Source organism: Triturus cristatus, chromosome 11 (genome assembly GCF_964204655.1).
Source record: "Triturus cristatus chromosome 11, aTriCri1.1, whole genome shotgun sequence".
Taxonomy (NCBI): domain Eukaryota; kingdom Metazoa; phylum Chordata; class Amphibia; order Caudata; family Salamandridae; genus Triturus; species Triturus cristatus.
In genome coordinates, this window is record NC_140594.1 from 1021581045 (window position 1) to 1021601855 (window position 20811).

Here is a 20811-nt window from a genome sequence, read left to right on the forward strand (position 1 = left end):
TCCCTTCTCTCACACATTAGAAATAATGAGTAGCTAGAGCTCTTGGTGCATTGTCCCTTCTCTCACACATTAGAAATAATGAGTAGCTAGAGCTCTTGGTGCATTGTCCCTTCTCTCACACATTAGAAATAATGAGTAGCTAGAGCTCTTGGTGCATTGCCCCTTCTCTCACACATTAGAAATAATGAGTAGCTAGAGCTCTTGGTGCATTGCCCCTTCTCTCACACATTAGAAATAATTACACAATAGTTTTTTTAAGAAGATTATTACGATTTTAAAATATATTATTAAGAGTAAACAAGTGAAAAATACCCATATGCCTTTGGAAAGAGCATAAGGTTGGAAATGCAGAAGTAACAGATAATAATATGGTCAAAGAAGATATCATTTATTAACAGCGGAAGGCCATCAATAATCACTTTAAACGGAAAAGCTAAGTCCATCATTGCAGACATCCCAATTCGGAGTCAAACTCCCATGTGTGCGATAATTGAGAAATCCACGACAGGCAATAATAAGCTGTATTGTGGATGTTTACCACATAATTTTTAGCTGATACAAAATTGAAGGGAAATTGTGCAAATTTTGGAATTTTGACCTCTGGAATGAGAAAAACAAGCACATTTAGCAATATATTGCCCTTGTGATATCTGAAAGATGGAATTTGCTGTAACTGTGCGGCCCATATAAAGGTATAGGTGCCAGCCGTCTCTCCTATGGTGACTTATGGCCTTGGAATGTGAGTATATTACAGAATGTACAGTAAACCTCCAGTCCAAAAGGCCCTCTTTTGTTTTATCACCATTCTTTGTTTGACTCACATAGACTGCCTTAGCCTCTGCTCACTTCAACATTTAACTCTTGAACCTTTTTATCCCAGTCCAGTGATTCTCTAGACCCAGGGCCAGTATAGTAGCTCTTTTTCATTTTAAACTGAACATAAATGGGGAGATGTCTATCAGATGTGCCTTCGGTGTCAGGTTTAGGTCTGATGTGACAAAATGTGGCATCATTAGACATTTAATGCATTTTGTTTAAGATACTCTGACAGTGGATGGAAGACTGTGGATCCAGTGCTTCCACATTTGTGGAAAATGTCACTTGTGTCAGAGTGGTTGTTAGGACTGGGCTTTCTAGTTGTCAGAGTATGCATCCTGTGCATCAAGGACCCACCACTCTAGTCAGAGTAAGCCAGATACACACAAAAAGATAACCTGTGCTCACCCTCTGGTAGCTTGGCACAGAGAAGTCATGTTTATCTAAAGAGGCAATGTGTAAAGTATTTTTGCAACACACACACACAGTAACACAATAAAAACACAAAAATTCCCCACGTAGGTTTAGAAAAATAGAAAATATTTTTACGAGTAAAATTAAACCAAAACAGCAAAAATATAATATGTAGAAATGGAGTTATGAATTTTTAAAGAATAAGTCAAAAAGTAATGCTTAGAAGCAAATAGCGCTTAGGGGTTACTTAAGGTCAACCTGGACTGGGGTATATTCAAAGTTCAGGCTGACGTGATGGAGGACAGGCCACTACAGGACTCACACAGGTCACACTGAAAAAGTTCCTTGGATGGAGCAAACTTCAATGTCAAGACTCAAAGCATTGGTTCTGATATGTGCAAGCGATGAAGGCTTTGTCAGCAGAACCCTTTACAATGCAGGCACTGAGTTGTTGTTGAACTGCACTGTCCATCATCGTCGAGCCACGGCTTCCATCAAAGCAATGTCATCGATTTCTCCTGCGTCACGGTCGGACGGTAACAAATCGCTTCAGATATGAACAAACTCATCACTGCATCGATTTTGATGGTTTCAGAACAGCAGAAATCACCTTTTAAGGCCCAAGACTGGATTGGCCACACTTAGGAGGGCAGGACTCACAGATGGCAGAGTCCAGGTGCTGTTGCAGAGTTGAGATGGGTCCAGTCCTTGTCCTTAGCAGGGCAGAAAACAGCAGGCAGCAGGGCAGCACCGCAAAGTAGAAAAGCAGTTGTTCCAGATTGACCGTTCTGTTCTGCTCTATGTCACCAGGGTCTCTAAGCACCAGGATACCCGTGGGGTGATAGTTGCGCTATACAAATATTTTATACAATACAATACAATACAGATCAGCAGTCAAACAGAATGACAATCCTTGTAGCACAGCAGTCTTAACTCCTGGCAGAGTTCTTCACAGTGTACTGTCTTGGCAGGGTCAGAGGCCCAGTACTCATACCCAGTTGTGCCTTTGAAGTGGGGGTGACTTCAAAGCAGGCCCTTGGAGTGCACAGCTCCTGCTTTCTTCCCAACCCTGGCTCCAGTCTATTAGTAGGGGCTATTCAGCTCTTTGTGTGGGAAACAGGACAATGCCTCTTCAAGTGTAAGTGTCAGCTCCCCCCCTTTCTTCCTACCCAGGAACAGCTATCAGAATGCAGATGAATGCAGATTAGTTTTCTATAATACCCATCCTCCTTGTGTGTGTGGCTGTCTAGAGGGAACACACAAAGTGTCACCCATCCTAGATGTGTATTGGAGACAGGCTGCAATGCACGCAGAGCAGTAAGAGTAGAGAAATGCCCACTTTCTAAACGTGGCATTTCTCAAATAATAATGTTAAATCCAACTTTACCATTATAGAGGATTTATCACTACCATTGCAAAGATTTAAAACATGATGCTGCTGCTCCTTCCTGATCAGAAATTACTACATACAAATGTATTAAGGATTTCCCAATGCCAGTCTATCATAGGATTAGGTCTCACAGTAGTGAAAAACAAATTTAGCTGTTTATCACTAACAGGACATGTAAACCTTCAAAGTACATGTCCTACCTTGTACTTACACAGCAACCTGATCTTATAACTACATAGGGCCTACATTAGGGGTGTCCTAAGTGTAATAATAGGGGAATTTAAGACTTGGCAAGTGGTTTTAAATGTCAAGTCAAAGTGGCAGTAAACTCTGCACGTAGACCATGTAGTGGCAGTCCTGAGACAGTTTTGAAAGACTACTAGTGTGGGTCACACAATCAGTGCTGCAAGCACACTAGAAGCATTTAGGCTACTGGCCCTGAGCACATGGTATACCACTTTACAAGGACTTACAAGTAAAATATGCCAGTTGTATATACACCAATGTAGCTAAGTTTAGGGGAGAAGTACATGCACTTTTGCACTGGCCAGCAGTGGTAACGTGCTCAGAGTCCTAAGGCCAACAAAAAGATACAGCAAAAAGTAGGTAAGCAGGCAAAAGTTTTGGTGAAAGACCACCCTAAGGATGACAGTTCCAGTATCAATTTTGTAAACAAAAAAGTGCCAGGGCTCTCATTGGGAGGCCACAGCAGCTTGCACTATGCATTGCCCCTGCCAGCACTGCCAGTGACAGTAGCAGCGCAACTAAGAACCAACATTCTGACACAAGTGTGACAATTCAGGGTATTCCAGGCCCCCAAAGCTTTAACAATGGTTTGAGTGGCACGTAATAGTCATTTTTATTGTATATTGAATTAATAATTACCTGTTGCTTTGGTCATCTATAAACTAGCCGACAGTGCCACCTTGTGTTTGCTTAGTTTGCTGGCAAGGTATGCCCAGAAGGGGTTCCCTTTCTCACTTTGTCACTGGATTCAAGCTAGCTGGCTGATTAGGGGTGTTACCCAGAAACTGGTCTCAGGATGCTTGTCTCCGGTCCAGGAAAGACCTGGCTTGGCAGTTCGGGCTGGACTGTACCCATGAGGAACAGGTTCAAGACTAATTTGCATATGGCTGGGTCTGAACTGGGGTGGCAAATTGAGCTTAAGAATGATGATGGATTCAACCCAGATCCGTGACTGCGGGTGAGTGTCTGAAACGTTTCAGCACTCCATCCATCTTCTACTTGTGTTTGCTTTGTTCACCCTAAGTGGGCAGGGTATGCCCAGACGTGGGTCCCTTGCTCATTTTGCTGCTGGATTCAAGCTAGCCTGGCTGATGAGGGGTATTACCCCGAAACCAGTCCCAGGATACTTCTTTTCGGTCCAGGAAAGACGTGACTTAGCAGTTAGGGCTGGACCGTTCCCATGAGAAACATTGCCAAGACTGATTCGCATATGGCTGGGTCTGAACTGGGGTGGCGAAATGAGATAAAGAATGATGATGGATTCAACCCAGATCAGTGACGGGGGGTAAGTCTCTGAAAAGTTTCAGTGCTCCGTTCATCATCTCCATGTGTTGCTTTGTTCACCCTAAGTGGGCAGGGTATGCCCAGACGTGGGTCCCTTTCTCACTTTGCCAGTAGATTAAGGCTAGTCTGGCTGGTATGGGGGCCCGAGTCTGCCTTGCTGCTTGCCTTTGAATCTGCATGGTGGATTTTGGATAAGGGTGAACCTGCAACTATTCTAATGCGAGATCTCAGTGCTGCTTTCAATACCATATACCATAACATGCTGATCAAGAGGCTCAGGGACTGTGGTATTGGTGGCAAGCCGCTGGTCTGTCTGACCTTATTTCTACAGGGATGCACCTTTCAGTTCTCACAAAAGCCATTTGACTCAAGGGTGCTTTCCCTACAGCAAGGTGTACCTCAGGGCTCGTCACTGAGTCCTACCCTCTTCAATATTTATGTCCGCCCTCTGTTGGAGGTCATTGAACGATATGGTTTCACCATTATATCATACACTGATGACACACAATTTGTCATTACCATCTCTCAGAACAGCAAGCTGATGGTCTCCTCACTCAGCTCTTGCCTGTCAGAGGTCGCTGCCTGGATGGACTTAAACCGCTTAATGCTGAATGCAATGAAGACAGAGGTTTTGGTCTTGGGCAAGCAAATCAATATCTTGTCCAATGCATGGTGGCCTAACAGCCTTGGTCCTTTACCATCTCCCAAACCCAAGGTAAAATATTTGGCCATCTGGTTTGATGATAAACTCTCCTTTAATGCCCATATCAATGCTCTCTCAGAAAAATGTTTCAGGATATTAAAACCCTTGAAGAAAATCCTTAATTTCTTACCTGAACCTGCCCAGAAAACTGTAGTCCAGGCACTGATGATATCCATACTGGACTACTGTAACATCCTCCATCCGGGCATATTCCATTCTAATTTGAACAGGCTCCAACGGGTTCAGAAGGCGGCTGCCAGGACACTACCCAGACTCCCCAGGTGTGTCTCCATCAACACCGCTCTGAGGAAACTGCACTGCTGCCAGTAAAGCAGAGAGTTACGTTCAATGCTCTATGCATCTAATATAGGGCCCTTGCCTGTCAATGATCACTCCTCATGTTCCGTCTAGGAATCTAAGATTTATAGTAGTTATGGATAACATTTACTTATTCCACTTGGTGGGCCTAATTTGCAGTGGTAAACTTACAATTTTTATGTAAGTTTACAATTTTATTGCTATTCACAATCTATGAGTGTAGTTTTAAGCGTAGTATCTTTATTGTGGAGAACTTTACTTATTAAAAGATAGGACAGTCTCTGTAGTCATAAAAACACTACACGTAAAACTACACATGTAGATTTTGAATAGCAAAAAAAAGAGTAAACTAACACCAATAGTGTATGTTTGTCTTTGTAAATTAGGACAAGTATCTATCGATTAAGGAGTGTTCTTCTCTTACCTCTAGGGCTTTTGTAGAAGTATGGCATCTTTCTTTTCTTTCGATATTCTTTCTATTCATCTTATCCCTTCCATCTCAGGTCTACGTTCCGATAAAATGAGATAGCCCTATGGACATATTTCATAGCGCAACCAGGTAATGCAATGGCACCAATATACTAGTTTTGTGTATCATTATTAATAATACCATTTGTTGGAACTTTGTATGAAGATAACTAAAGATGTAAATTTAATGAACATGTTTAAATAACTGTATTGTAGGGGTGGGTGGTAAACTCAGATTCATCTGCGGAGTTCGCAGAGTTTTGCCAACTCTGGCACCGCTTAGAGTGCGGAGTTTGGCAACAACTCCACCACTGCCACATTTCAGCGTTTTCCGCATGCGTGGCTTGCCAAAGTTAAGTTGGCAAATGAGAAAAATCGAGCACTAGATGCCTACCTGCGAGATTTCTCAACGCGGACAGTCTTGGTAGGTGGCTACCACTCACATTGTGAAAGGTGCCGCTCACGTAGCGAAACCTGCTGCTTGATTAGAAAATCTAAAGAAGCAGCACCCTCTGGAACGTCACTTGGTGCCATTTGAGCCACTTTTACAGTGCGGGACAAGATCCCAGCACTAAAAATCAGCGTGAGCAGCACAATAGACCAGAATTCTACTGCTCGTGGAACTCCGCAAAATCTCACAGTGTTTTTAGGTAACTCCGTGGAATTCCTCAGAGTAAAACTCTGCGAGTTCCACTCAACTCTACTGTAGTGGTAGTTTTTCTGAAGTCCACGAAATCCCCTCCTGCCCAGAGGGGAGCTCTAAATCTGGTGGGTGATCGTCGCCACGGGAGTGGACACCACACCCTCCACTGGCATGGGGACTGGTTGGCTACCACTGCCCTCTAAATGATAGGTTTTGTCCTCAGCCAGCTTAGGGTAAAACTATTATCCGATAATTTCAATCTCCTAAATCCTACCGGACTATAGGCCAAGAATTGTATACATTCTACAGACCAAACAAAGTTATCAATTGATGATTACACAGATATTCCATGGCAGCTTTTTTAATATAAAAGGAAAAGAAAATTCTTTACGCCAATATGTTGGCAATGCAGTATACCAGGATATCACAGTAAATGGTGAAGAGACAATACTGTCATTTGTTTAGGACATGAAAGAAAAACACATTTGGGATTTTCTGTATCTAATGTATCCCATGTAGTTTATCACTTTCAGGATTTTAAGAATGAATTAGAGATAACTTGTCTCAGATGGGATCCCAAATTCATTTGTACAGAGATTAATATTTCCCCACAATATATTTAGTCAGATAGGTATCATTGCTCATTACACATTATTCCTGAAGAAAATGATTTCTCTTTGCAAGCTATACTTATTTGGATTAGGGGGGCCTTTCTACTGTGCAATATTGCTTTCACAATGCAGAATTCGAAAACATAAAACTATGAAGTGTTAACTTAAGCTTTGTGGCATGAAACAATGTTCAAATTTTTCATAATAATGTGGGAATCAAATGAAATTCTATGAAGCTCTCTAGGCAGGTCAGGTTATTCAGAACAAACATGTTTACCTTAGGTGTTTAATGCTTAATTACATCACAGCGTTCTTACAAGCATGCTGCTTTTGGGCTACACGATTCAAATCAAACTATTAAGAGCAGTCCTTTTTGAGGGGTATACTTTTAGCTGTGGATCAGTGGTTCAGATGACCCTCTCAAATGGATTCTATAATGTACTAAGGCTTTTGGCTATTTAAGAACTTGCAATGGTCTTTTTTTCACTGTACACACTTACAGCCTGTACTAATAAATATCAAATCTAAAATACCTCTGCTCTACATACATGTTCTTTGTGGTCACAATAAAGTTGAGTTTGCAAAATATTTTTCTTGATCTTTCCCAAAGTCTCAGTCTTAAATATATTTGCTAAGCTCCGTTGCTTGAAACCTGACAACAGTAACCCTTCAATAGGGGCTCAGAAATAACATTTCTTATGGATAAGTCCACATTTGAACATTTATATATATTTGCGTGTCTTCTAAAATAACGTTCTTCAGCCAATTCATGTATAAATTAATCTACTGGTGAAAGTGTGATAGCACCCTGTGAATTAGTTAGGAAGAGTTATATAAAATAGTCTGATTCTGCTGTTTTATTGTATTTAGTTAAACGCACACTTATGATTTTCATTAATATATAAAATAAATAACACTTCTGTCATGTATACTTTACAATATTGTGGTGTATATTATCTTTGACATCCAGAATATTTCCTTATTACTTAATAAACCTAAAATGAACCATTTTTTTATGACTGAATCTTTGATCCACACAACTCCATCAAGATTAGTTTTATCCTTCTTTTCCCTATTGTTACATGTAAGCCATATGAAATTGGGAAACCATTATTAACATATCAGGAAATAACGAAATCATCTCAGCCATGCAGAATACTTGGAACAATTGAAGTAAAGCTGATGGTTACTTGCATTCTGGATACAGTGGCCAGAATATGAATCAGACACTGGCAGTGAGCAGTCACGGCTCCTAGTGGAAGTGCTGCGGGGCGGTGGGGCGGGGGAAAGGCAGGGTGGGGCATAGTAAACTCCGTCATACTGCTGACCGGAGTAAAGTACATAAATAAATAGATAAAACGAATTACATTGCGTGCACTGCAACACCATTTGCGTTTGAGCGCGTGCAATGTCATTTTCCCACTAGGAGCCGCGACTGCCAGTGAGCGATTAATTGCACAACAATTCTGGGTGAGTTCATGGGAATGGATGCTGAAAGCCTTGTGCGCATATTTTCTTTGGCTGCTAGTAATCTTGAGTCCTTGTGTTTGCCCCTGGAGCACAATTGTTGTTGGGCAATTAACAGCAGTTAACACTCTCTGCAGACAACGGGAATAACATTTGAAAGGCTTTCTAACTAATACATTAACCATCTCTTGACTTTTCCTATTATTGCCGGGTCGCCTATACCTCACCACATGTCCAAGAAAAACAAAATGTTGCGAAGAAGCTAAAACAGAATATCCAATTTCCAACAGCACTCTACGCTTCGCCCAGGGAATGTGAGTCTCCTGTAAGCAGACTATATCTGGATGAATCACCCTGAGTTCCGCAGCAACCCGCTGTCTTTTAATATAGTTATTAAGCCCACAAACATTTAACAAACAAATTATGAGGCTTACCTTAGCCATAGAATAAACATGTAAACCATTTCTTGTTCACTTCCCTTAGATGACTTCTGACATTGCTGAATCTTCATAGATTTAACTATACTGTGGATTAATTGTCTTTTTTTACCCCACACCATCCCCCCTCTCCACCCCACCCGCCAGGACCCCCCACACCTCTCCAGATCCCCCCTCCTCCCCCGCTCCAACCCAACACTAAGGCAATAGGACTCGTGTCCCAGTGATGACAAGCTCCCACCACCCGGGTGTCCACGCCCCACACAAATCAACACCATCTATATTAATAAGCCCTTCATTGTGCATCAACCTAGAAGAAATAAACCCGAATATTTGACCGGCACACATATTACTAATGTCTAAGGTGCATTTTGAAAGTACACAATGCATCTATTAAATGCGATACAGATACCAACACTACTAACCTAATCCCTATATACACAATACACTGGAGACCTGGTAATCATCAGGTAATCATTCCAATCGTAACAGCCTCAACTGCCTCAACATTATATCATGCTATATTACAAGGACTGTAGATGCTCTTTAGCCTGGATTTCAGAAGTTAAGAATCTGGTATGGTCTTTAAATACAACTTTATCTTAGCAGGATTAAGCAAAAAGGCTTGTGCCCTTTTAGCCTGAAATGGTGCTATAAGTTGCCGAAGCTGCTAATGTTTTTCTACAGTATGGTGACACTAATCAGGGCGTACAAAAAATTCCAAACCCTTGCCAGCCCTTTTTCTATCAGGGCGGGCCAGTTCATACACAGCTTCCCGAGCAAGGAAACTATTATCAAAATAGCTCTGGGTCTTGCAGTAACTTGACCGGGATCAGAACAAATAGAGAACGGAAATCTGTGTGCCCTCTGTACCTCTCTCTGCCAGTCCCACTGTTTAGGTTCAGGAAAAGCCTCAGAAAATAACTTGACGATAAACTTGCGAGGGCCTTCCACACCCTCCGGAATCTGAAGGATTCTAAGATTGTTATGATGAGAACGATTTTCTAAGTCAGCTAATTTCCACTGAGTAACATCCTTTACCGAGCGTAAAGTTTAAGTCACAACTTTCTGTGCAACCAATTCGTCTTCTAAGGTGGAAATACGTGTCTAGACTTCATTGAACCTCGTTGTAAATTCCACACAGGTCTTCGCTCTACAATGCATCGAATTCTGAAGCTTACGGCAGGAACTTTGCACTCTCTGGCTCTCTATCCGAGTCATCATAGTTTGATATATCAGAGCCAGTGAGATCTCTTCAGTTGGGCCTGGTGCGTCTACTTTAGCTACCTCAGTCACAGCATCAGTGGTGCAGATCGGAGCTTCCGAATCCCCTCTACTTCCACGGACGGAGTGATCTCACAGTCACACACGCACACACACATCACAACGCTGGTGGGGCCCATTACACCAACATTCATCCTACCACTCTTATCCGTACCATGTATAAGGGGAAACACTTTCTGATACCTAACCAATCTGCATGTACTTTGAGGTCAATGGCATCTACTAGTTGCTTATAAATCTGGCGAAAACATTTCCAATAATATGCAAATAAATTCAATAAACATGAGAAGAAAATAACCACCCGACACAGAGATTCAAACAGATTATTTGTTTATCTAAAATTTGTAGGAAAAGCCAATTAAATGCAGATTCATTTCTCTCATATTTACCTATTCTGTCTAAATGTCAGATCCTAAGTCAGAACCGGTCCTCAGTAATTCCATCAGGGTTTCTACCCGTCATGTAGAGTCACCGTCCTCTCCGTCAGCATAGGGACCTCGGATCATCAGTTCGGGAAGAAGTGGTGCTAGACCTCTCTAGTCTACTAATATTTATACTAAAATTTACATTCTGTAATGTTACAATTTATTGTTCAGAACGGATGAATGGCGGAAATAATGTCATTGTGGTACATTTGTGATACTGTGCAAGATTTTCTCACACTTAGATTGTCCCAAATAATGAATAGAAAAATTAGATGTCCATGACTAAATCGATACTTCTACGGATGTCTTCTTTTAGATAATTTGTATCCCAGTCGTGGGATCATCAGTTCATAAGTTCAGCATTCAGGTTTGTAACAAATTCCATGTTCATGGGCTCTTGGCATCCGTCCTGGATTTGTCGTCATGATCATGGCTTTTCAGTTTTGTCGAGTGGGCAAGGTCACAGGAAGCACGAAGCTTCCTTGCAAAAATTTCCATCAATTCGAACGCAGGTTGCAGGTGGTAGCCATTTTCTGGTAGGCCACATTGGTCAACTTAATCGAAATAGAACATAAAACAGAATTCCTGCACAGAAATGATTATACAGTGTTATTCCCCTGCTAATACCCTTATGTGTATGTATTTATCTAGCCATTTGCGACATCAAAAGCCATTAATGCATATTAATTATAAGCGCAAAACCCAATAACATCACATGAGCAACTTCTAATACGTCAATGGCTCACCAATTTAGTTCACTTATTATTTTAGCCATGCAATAGCGTTCCCACGTGTAATTCTTCTGTTAATAAGGTTGATTAGACACAACTTTAACATATCTTTAGTAGTTAATAATTAATCAGTAGTACTTTTAATTATAACATGCGAAAATGAAACAGGTATTTGGTTTTAAAGAAAAAACCCTGCTCCATCACCAGTGCATCTCTTGGTTGTAAAAGAATAGTCCCATTGTATAGCATTATCACCATTACTGTTATCTACACATGCAAGACCCTTTTTAACCTCACATTTTTTTCAAACTGTACGAGGACTAGCATCGGAAGTGTCCCCATCTGTATCCCCAGGTTGAGCACTGCTGTGAACGCTGCCACCGACCCCCAGCAGTCCATCATATATCTTTGTTCCTAACTCCAGTTCTTCACTAGAGGAGTAAGAATGATCTGATAGAGATTAAAAAATTATCACCTGAGTCAGTTTCCTTCAAGGGAAATTCTTTGCTTCTTACATCCCCTTTTGCAGCTAACAACTGCTTTGCGTTTCCATCAGCACCATAGTCAATAACTGCTCCGGACCTTCCTCAATATTAGGGGTATAATCAGTATTAACATTGTGCATGATCTCCCCAACTGCTCATCCACCGTTGATGGTACAAACGCGGGGTTATTATGAACCACCTTGCTACCAGAAATAGTAGTATCAGATTCCCCCATACTTTGAACAGTGTCAGGGGGCTCCACTGCCTTCACACTTCCCCCTACAGGTACAGTTTGCGGGTAATTAGTGACCTTATTCTTTTCTCTGCCGCCAGAAAACAGCTGGGGAATAGTGCGCTTGACAGTGATATCTTTAACAGCCTCTTCATCTAGAAGTGCGGTATCCCCCCTTGGCACTTTGTTACCTTGGTTTATAGTTGTAGTTGTCATTGTAGAGCTCCTAACATTCACTGTTCCGGCCCCTGCTCCACCAGTTGAATCAGCCAAAGGACAAGCTCTCCCCTTGGCGGGCTTGGTAAGCATCGTAGGAAGAGTATAGCGTGCACCTAAACGGCTGCCGTAGAAATCTGCAGCCACGGGAACACCACACCGGAAAATCCAGTAGTAAAGCAACAATCGGTGTAATCCCAGCAAGATAACAGCGCTAACCATTCTGGGGAAAAGCCTCTACTTAGGTATGTCTTCTGAAGTTGATTAATATGTACAGAAAGTAAAGTTTATGGTTTCCGTCTCCCGCTCTCCCTCGCCGATACCTTTCTCCCCTCACATGGGCAACCGACAGCCAGAAGCCAAACAAGCATTAATTACAAATGGCAGCCACAGCCAGAAGTGGAAGTGATCTTATCACGAGCCTGGAGATTTCATTCCCCCCAAAAGTCAAGCCGAGAAGCCACGGTATTCAAATGACCGTAATGCTAAGTCTCGGGAGCTCAACAGCCAGAAAGTATCCGCGTTTCACTGCTACATTGTATCCGGGGGAAACAGCAGTCAGCGTGGATGCGGGGAAACCCAGGAGTGACCAGCTCAAACGTCCGAGCTTGGGGACGCCATCTTGCCTAAGAAAAACATAATGTGATGATGGACGGAAATTCTCGAATTAATTCTAACACGTGGTAGTTTATCTGAGCAGTATACATTCTAACCATATTTTGTAACTCTACCACCACAGACAAAGAATAATTATAGTCAAGCCTTAAACTTGCTCTCAAAGACACTGCCAGGTCCTGTCCCGGTAAATACCACTCGACTGAGAAGTATAAACCATGAGTAAACAAGGGTTTGATTGGGCTAGGTACTAAAAGGAGTGCGAAAGCTGAAATAATTATACGCACTAGTACTTCATCAACTATCTCAATAGCAGTTGCAAAATATCTTGGGTGGATGTGGGTAATAAGGCTGAAAATTAGCACCTGTGTGAAATGTTTTTTGCAAACTGTGATTAGCTAGTACATTGAATCAGTATTGTAAATGTCTCCCTCTCACCCAAATTGATCTAGCTTTTCTATAGATCAGGCCTAAATTACCAGAGATGAAGTTGTCCGTCTTGGGTTCCTATGAATAAGAAATGTTATCATTTGTAAATATGAAGTCTTTTAACTAATTTTCCACAAACAGGATTGCCTTATAATCTATGTACGACATTTTTTATGTATATTTATTGAATATTTTTTGTAATGTGCTTTTATGACTATATGTCGAATAAAGCAAAACCAAAGGGGATGATGGACGGAGTGTTGAACAATGCAAGCACTCACCCCCAGTCCAGCCCGAACAGCCAAGCCATGTCTTCCCTGGACCACAAACAAGCATCCTGGGACCGGTTTCTGGCTAGTCGGCCATCATCAGCCAGGCTAGCTTGAATTCAGTGGCAAAGTGAGCAAGGAACCCATGTCTGGGCATAACCTGCCAACTTAGGGCGAACAAAGCAAAACCAAAGGGGATGATGGCATCCTGGGACTGGTTTCTGACTAATCAGGCGTCATCAGCCAGGCAATCTTGAATCCAGTGGCAAAGTGAGCAAGGGACCCACGTCGGAGCATACCCTGCCAACTTAGGGCGAACAAAGCAAAACCAAAGGGGATGATGGAAGGAGTGTTGAACAATGCAAGCACTCACCCCCAGTCAATTGATCTAGGTTTAATCCATCATCATTCTTTAGCTCACTCCGCCACCCCAGTTCAGACATGGCCATATGCAAATCAGTCTGACCCTGTGCCTCATGGGAACAGTCCAGCCCGAACTGCCAAGCCATGTCTTCCCTGGACCAGTAACAAGCATCCTGGGACTGGTTTCTGGCTAATCAGCCGTCATCAGCCAGGCTAGCTTGAATCCAGTGGCAAAAGTGAGCAAGGGACCCACGTCTGGGCATAACCTGACAACTTAGGGCAAACAAAGCAAACCAAACGGGATGATGGCATCCTGGGACTGGTTTCTGACTAATCAGCCGTCAGCAGCCAGGCAATCTTGAATCCAGTGGCAAAGTGAGCAAGGGACCCACGTCGGAGCATATCCTGCCAACTTAGGGCGAACAAAGCAAAACCAAAGGGGATGATGGACGGAGTGTTGAACAATGCAAGCACTCACTCCCAGTCAACTGATCTAGGTTTAATCCATCACCATTCTTTAGCTCACTCCGCCACCCCAGTTCAGACATGGCCATATGCAAATCAGTCTGACCCTGTGCCTCATGGGAACAGTCCAGCCCGAACTGCCAAGCCATGTCTTCCCTGGACCAGAAACAAGCATCCTGGGACTGGTTTCTGGCTAATCAGCCGTCATCAGCCAGGCTAGCTTGAATCCAGTGGCAAAGTGAACAAGGGACCCACGTCTGGGCATACCCTGCCAACTTAGGGCGAACAAAGCAAACCCAAAGGGGATGATGGACGGAGTGTTGAACAATGCAAGCACTCACCCCCAGTCAACTGATCTAGGTTTAATCCATCATCATTCTTTAGCTCACTCCGCCACCCCAGTTCAGACATGGCCACATGGCTGGGTCCAAACTGTAATGGCATGGTGAGCAAAAAAACGATGGATTTAGGCCCAGATCTATGTACTGGGGTGAATGTATGAAATTGTTCTGCATTCTGTCCATCAATAGTTCTTTTTGCTTTTGTTTTTGCATATGTCGAATAAAGCTTGTTTAGAATTGAATTGTATCAGGCAGAAACAGCAGTCAGCGTGGATGCGGGGAAACCCAGGAGCGATCAGCTCACACGTCCGAACTTGGGGACGCCATCTTGCCTAAGAAAAACAAAATGTGATGGTGGACGGAAATTCTCGAATTAATTCTAACACGTGGTAGTTTATCTGAGCAGTAGTCATTCTAACCATTTTTTGTAATTCTACCACCACAGAAAAAGATTAATTATAATCAAGCCTTAAACATGCTCTCAAAGACACTGACAGGACTGGCCCGGTAAATACCACTCGACTGAGAATTATGAACCCTGAGTAAACAAGGGTTTGATTGGGTGTCGGTTAGCATATACTAATTAAGAACCAAGTCCTCTTACATTAATATACAGTTGATTACAATGTAGAGTGCATATGTTTTCATATTTCATATTCTATGTTTATCAAAATATGTAATGCCTTATACTTATTACTTCTGTTCTGTTTTGGTTTGGATGGCATATGTTTATTATTCAAATACTGTTTTTCTACAGTATCCAAATAAACTCAAACTTAAAAATGAATCAAGACCTAATCCTTCAGTTTCTCTTTACTTGCAAATCTGTTGTGAACTCCTATACAGGGTTGAAGCTGAAAAGTGCCTATTCCTGATGTTTAGCACTATTTTGAACACTGTGAAGATCAAATATAGGAAACTAATTATCGTGTTATTTTGCTGTTGGCACTGCCTGCAGCTACTGTAGAAGGTACTTCCTACCTACCAACACCATTCATAATTCTGTTATTCTGTTTCTCCCTGATTCTGGAAATACTACGCTCTGCTGGGCTGAGTGTATCAGCTGGGAAAGGGTATTACCAAGGTGCAAGGCATCAGTAAAAGGAAATGGATGGCGTGAGACTAGTGTGAAGGTGGGATTGAAATATTCAAAGACACACAATGCTCTTTCTTTTATTTATTGCTTTAAAATAGGTGAAACTGGATTTTTTTCTTAACTAGAGGAAGTGTGACTGTATGCCAATCATTCCCTGTACCCTGCACTGAGTCCCTTTACCCTGGTGGCAATTTACACCCCCTCTGCCCATCACCCTCAGCGCCACATGGCAGCTTTCCCTATGAGACTGGCCTGACATGCAGGTCAACCGCTATAAGTTGAGAAGCCGGACTCCATTATCCCCACACTCCAAACTATCTCTTGCTGCAGTTTTAGAGACCTTGTAAGGGCTTCAATCAGCAAACATCTCCTGTGCTAGGGTGTTTAACCAAAAGAACATAGTAGAGAAGAAAATATTCAGAAGATATGTCAGCCTGAAGTTTCCAATGAGTCCTAGCAAATGAAGCATACTTGGGATAAATCGCCCACCTGTGACAGAAAATCCTGAGGGCACACAGACAGGAATATTCCTCTTCACAATGCCTGCTTTTAGTTTTTTAGTTTTTTTTCTTTACAGACTTTTATTTAGTTTCACAGGGTAACATATTCAAACTCCCTGCCCATTGCCGGGCCGCCCAAGTGAACCAGAATGCAGTAAATTGACCAATCCGCTGTTCAGAGCCCAGCAACATATCCCTCTTCTCATAAGGCATCTGCGTCGTAATACAATTCGTCCACAAAGGTGGTCCATTACCATAATGCAACACAATCCAAAGACCCCCCACCCCTCCCCCGCCGAATCTCCCCCAACAGCACCCCCCACCCCATCCACCCTCCCAAGCATGTCGCCAATATCTAACGTAGTCAAGTGAAACCTGAAACCTCCCACGCCATTTGACAGATTCCCCTCTTACAGAGCACAACCGCAAGTATAATAAAAGGTCAGGAGGTAGCTGCCTATCTTGGGCCCAGAATCCTTCCCTCACCCTGCATTCCCATGAACCTGAAGAGTGTCTCATGAGTCTCCTGCCATATCCCCCTCCTCAGGTCCTTCCTCTCCATCGTCAACCGTCTGTTTGAATAGTTCTTGGAGTGCCACCCATGCCCGGGCCATTTCCTGTGACAATGCCTGCTTTTAGTTTAGTAAAACTCAACAAATTCCTGGTCTGGTGCTGAGGATGCTTGTGCTGTCAGTGGTGTTGCTGAAGTTGCAGTCCTCTTAGGCACCTCTTACATCTTGGCTGTGGGAGGGACGCAAGCTATAACAAGCTTTTGAACCCGGATGTTCTACCCACGGTATGTCCAAAAGCTGAAAATAACCATAAGCAAAATCGGTTGGGAAATTTCCAATATTCCTCAGCAAATTGAGTCTGAAATGTTGTCCTTGCCTTGCCTTTTCCAAGGAGGCAGATTCATGGTTTTATTGGCATCACACACCCTAAACCCTCAGCTAGTTGTGTGCTGATGCCACCTGTGTTGGAAGTGACACTGATGAAGCTGTTGGGGTGGTACCATTGGTACTATGTTCATTATCAGTGGTGAAACAGCTAAATGGTGCTATTGCAACTTTGACCTGAGAAACATTCCTCTAATTGCCTTTCTTTTCCTCTCATGTTCATCCGTTATCAATTAGAAAAGTCAACATCTGAATGCTGAGCATAGCAGCTGAGAAGCACCAGTTACGACCCATTAGAAACAAGCAAAACGTTGATCAGGTATAATGCCAAGGTCAAAACTCCACATTTTCAAGGATTTTCAAACAGCCTACAAATTTTTGCGCTAAATTTAATGTATTCTTTTTAAAACAAAAACCAGACAAATGTAGAATTCATCTATTCTAGGGCGCAAAGGTCTAATTCATCAGGAGTTTTGGTTACAACCCTTTGAGAAATGACCATGCTCTCTCTTAAATACTAGAGGCCAGATGTATGACCCACCAATTTGCGACCCGCAAATTGCGTCGCATTTGCGACTCGCAGATTGGGATGTATATCAGTGTCTCAGACACTGCGATTCCTAATGGGGTCACAAATTGCATGCCTCATGAATATTAATGAGGCAGACACAATTTGCGACCCCATTAGGAATGGCTAGCACTCCCTGGGATGGTGCCTGCTACGGGCAGCAGACCACCATGTCTGGGACTGCTGTTAAATAAAGCACTTTTTTTAAAATGCAGCCTGTTTTACTCAAATGAAAACAGGATACATTTAAAAAAGAACAATAAAACCTTTCAGTTTCATTTTTTTAAGGTCTGGCGGTGGTCCCTGGGACCACTGCCTGCTCTTAAAAATATTTTATCACATACTCACAAAGGGGAAGGGGTCCCCTGGGTACCCATTTCCGTTTGCGAGAGGTTTACCACCTACTTGAATTGGGTGGTAAACTGCAAGTGTTTTGCGGCTGCAAATGCGGTCACAAAACAATTGTCCATGGCATGAGTCTCAGGGAGTGGGAGTCACAAATGCTATTTTGCGAGTCAGTGACTTGCAAAATAGCATTTGTACATGCCATTACCTTTTTTTGCCATCGCAAACGGGAGGATCTCCTGTTCACGGCCGCAAAAAAGGTTCGGACATCTGGCCCTAGGTATGTTAATTGCTCAGGTTTGCCCTGTACACCTGCAGATGAGATTTGTCGGGAAGCATTCTTTTTTCACTGAATTTGTTGGAAAGTAGCATTCCAATTTTTCAGCGGCCTCTACTCATAGTTAAGCTGATGAACATGTAGTGTTGAAGTCTATCATAATGGTCTACATTTTCAGGCAATGTGTAATCATAGATTCAAGGCTATGATTTATATAATTGGTGCATTGACATGGATTTAGTGTGTCCCAATGACTACGTATGACAATCTGCACAAATCGTAGATTTCCTGGCTCACAAATTGTGTACTATGCTCACTGTTGGACAATCGGTTGAAGTATGCATGCTGAAATTGTGTGAAAACAATTTGTATTCTATTTTTTCTACTTGCTTAAAGAATTGTATCCATTTCGAAATTCCTTCAGATGTTAGATATGTGATGCACGCCTTTCCTTCCTACTGTGGATTAGGTGGTTCTTTCAGAAGTGTCTTTCATGGGGCAGAGGATTTTTTTCAGAACGACACTCAAACTGCCCTGAAATTCTGTCATTTCAATGCCTGGTTAGAATGTTCCTCCAACAACAACCTAACACACTTACAGGCAGTATCAGTGCTTCATGTGAACTGCTGGTTGCAGATGGGGCCACCAGCACCCATTTTTGGAACCAGCACTTTTTTCCATTATCAATCTCTTACTCAGAGCAAGAAAGAGAAAAACTCAAAAGGAGTAGAGAAAGACGGAAAAACAGTGACAAGTAAAGAAAACTGAAATTGTGAGATATAGGGGCAGGGAAGTATCTGGTTGTGTACAATAAATGTATGAAGAGTAATCAAGACTAAACAGCCTTAGTATTCAGCACCCCCAACATTCGGAAGCGATGTGGACTTCTGAGCAAAACTCTGGGCCCCAGCAGCACTTCTACAAATTAAGCACTGAACAGTACTGAGTAATAAATATGCATGCACATGTTTGAGATCAGTGACTTGCAAAATAGCATTTGTACATGCCATTACCCTTTTTTGCCATCGCAAACGGGAGGATCTCCTGTTCACGGCCGCAAAAAAGGTTCGGACATCTGGCCCTAGGTATGTTAATTGCTCAGGTTTGCCCTGTACACCTGCAGATGAGATTTGTCGGGAAGCATTCTTTTTTCACTGAATTTGTTGGAAAGAAGCATTCCAATTTTTCAGCGGCCTCTACTCATAGTTAAGCTGATGAACATGTAGTGGTGAAGTCTGTCATAATGGTTTACATTTTCAGGCAATGTGTAATCATAGATTCAAGGCTATGATTGAAATAATTGGTGCATTAACATGGATTTAGTGTGTCCCAATGACTACGCATGACAATCTGCACAAATCGTAGATTTCCTGGCTCACAAATTGTGTACTATGCTCACTGTTGGACAATCGGTTGAAGTATGCATGCTGAAATTGTGTGAAAACAATTTGTATTCTGTTTTTTCTACTTGCTTAAAGAATTGTATCCATTTCGAAATTCCTTCAGATGTTAGATATGTGATGCACGCCTTTCCTTCCTACTGTGGATTAGGTGGTTCTTTCAGAAGTGTCTTTCATGGGGCAGAGGATTTTTTTCAGAATGACACCCCAACTGCCCTGAAATTCTGTCATTTCAATGCCTGGTTAGAATGTTCCTCCAACAACAACCTACCACACTTACAGACAGTATCAGTGCTTCATGTGAGCTGCTGGTTGCAGATGGGGCCACCAGCACCCATTTTTGGAACCAGCACTTTTTTCCATTATCAGTCTCTTACTCAGGGCAAGAAAGAGAAAAACTCAAAAGGAGTAGAGAAAGACGGAAAAACAGTGACAAGTAAAGAAAACTGAAATTGTGAGATATTGGGGCAGGGAAGTATCTGGTTGTGGACGATAAATGTATGAAGAGTAATCAAGACAAAACAGCCTTAGTATTCAGCACCCCCAACATTCGAAAGCGTTGTGGTCTTCTGAGCAAAACTCTGGGCCCCAGCAGCACTTCTACAAATTAAGCACTGAACAGTACTGAGGAATAAATATGCATGCACATGTTTGAGATCAGATATTGACATACTAAAGATCCAGCTGTGTGCACAGACCTGTGTGAAACAGACAATCAGTGCTCAATTTGTAAAATAATGGGAGTCAGTGACCAAAGCACTGCTAAAATGCGGGTGGAGGGGGGGGGGGCACTATTAAATCTCAGAGCACGGAATATGAATGCCAAGGTTGCATAATCCTAAATTCTCCTCAGGCTTTTTTAAGCCACTACCAGTTACGCCCCTTTTTCTCATGCTTTTTCCCTTGTGGCGGTTTTGTCATCTTTCTCTCCCTCTTTTTTTCCCATGTGTGCGTTTTTCCCTTTCTTGCTCTCAGGAATCATCTGATGAGGGAAAATAAGTGCTGGTCACCAAAAAAGTGTGCTTTGCCCCCCCGGTACCGCTGCCCCCCCCACCCCCGGCAACCACCGGCTCAAAT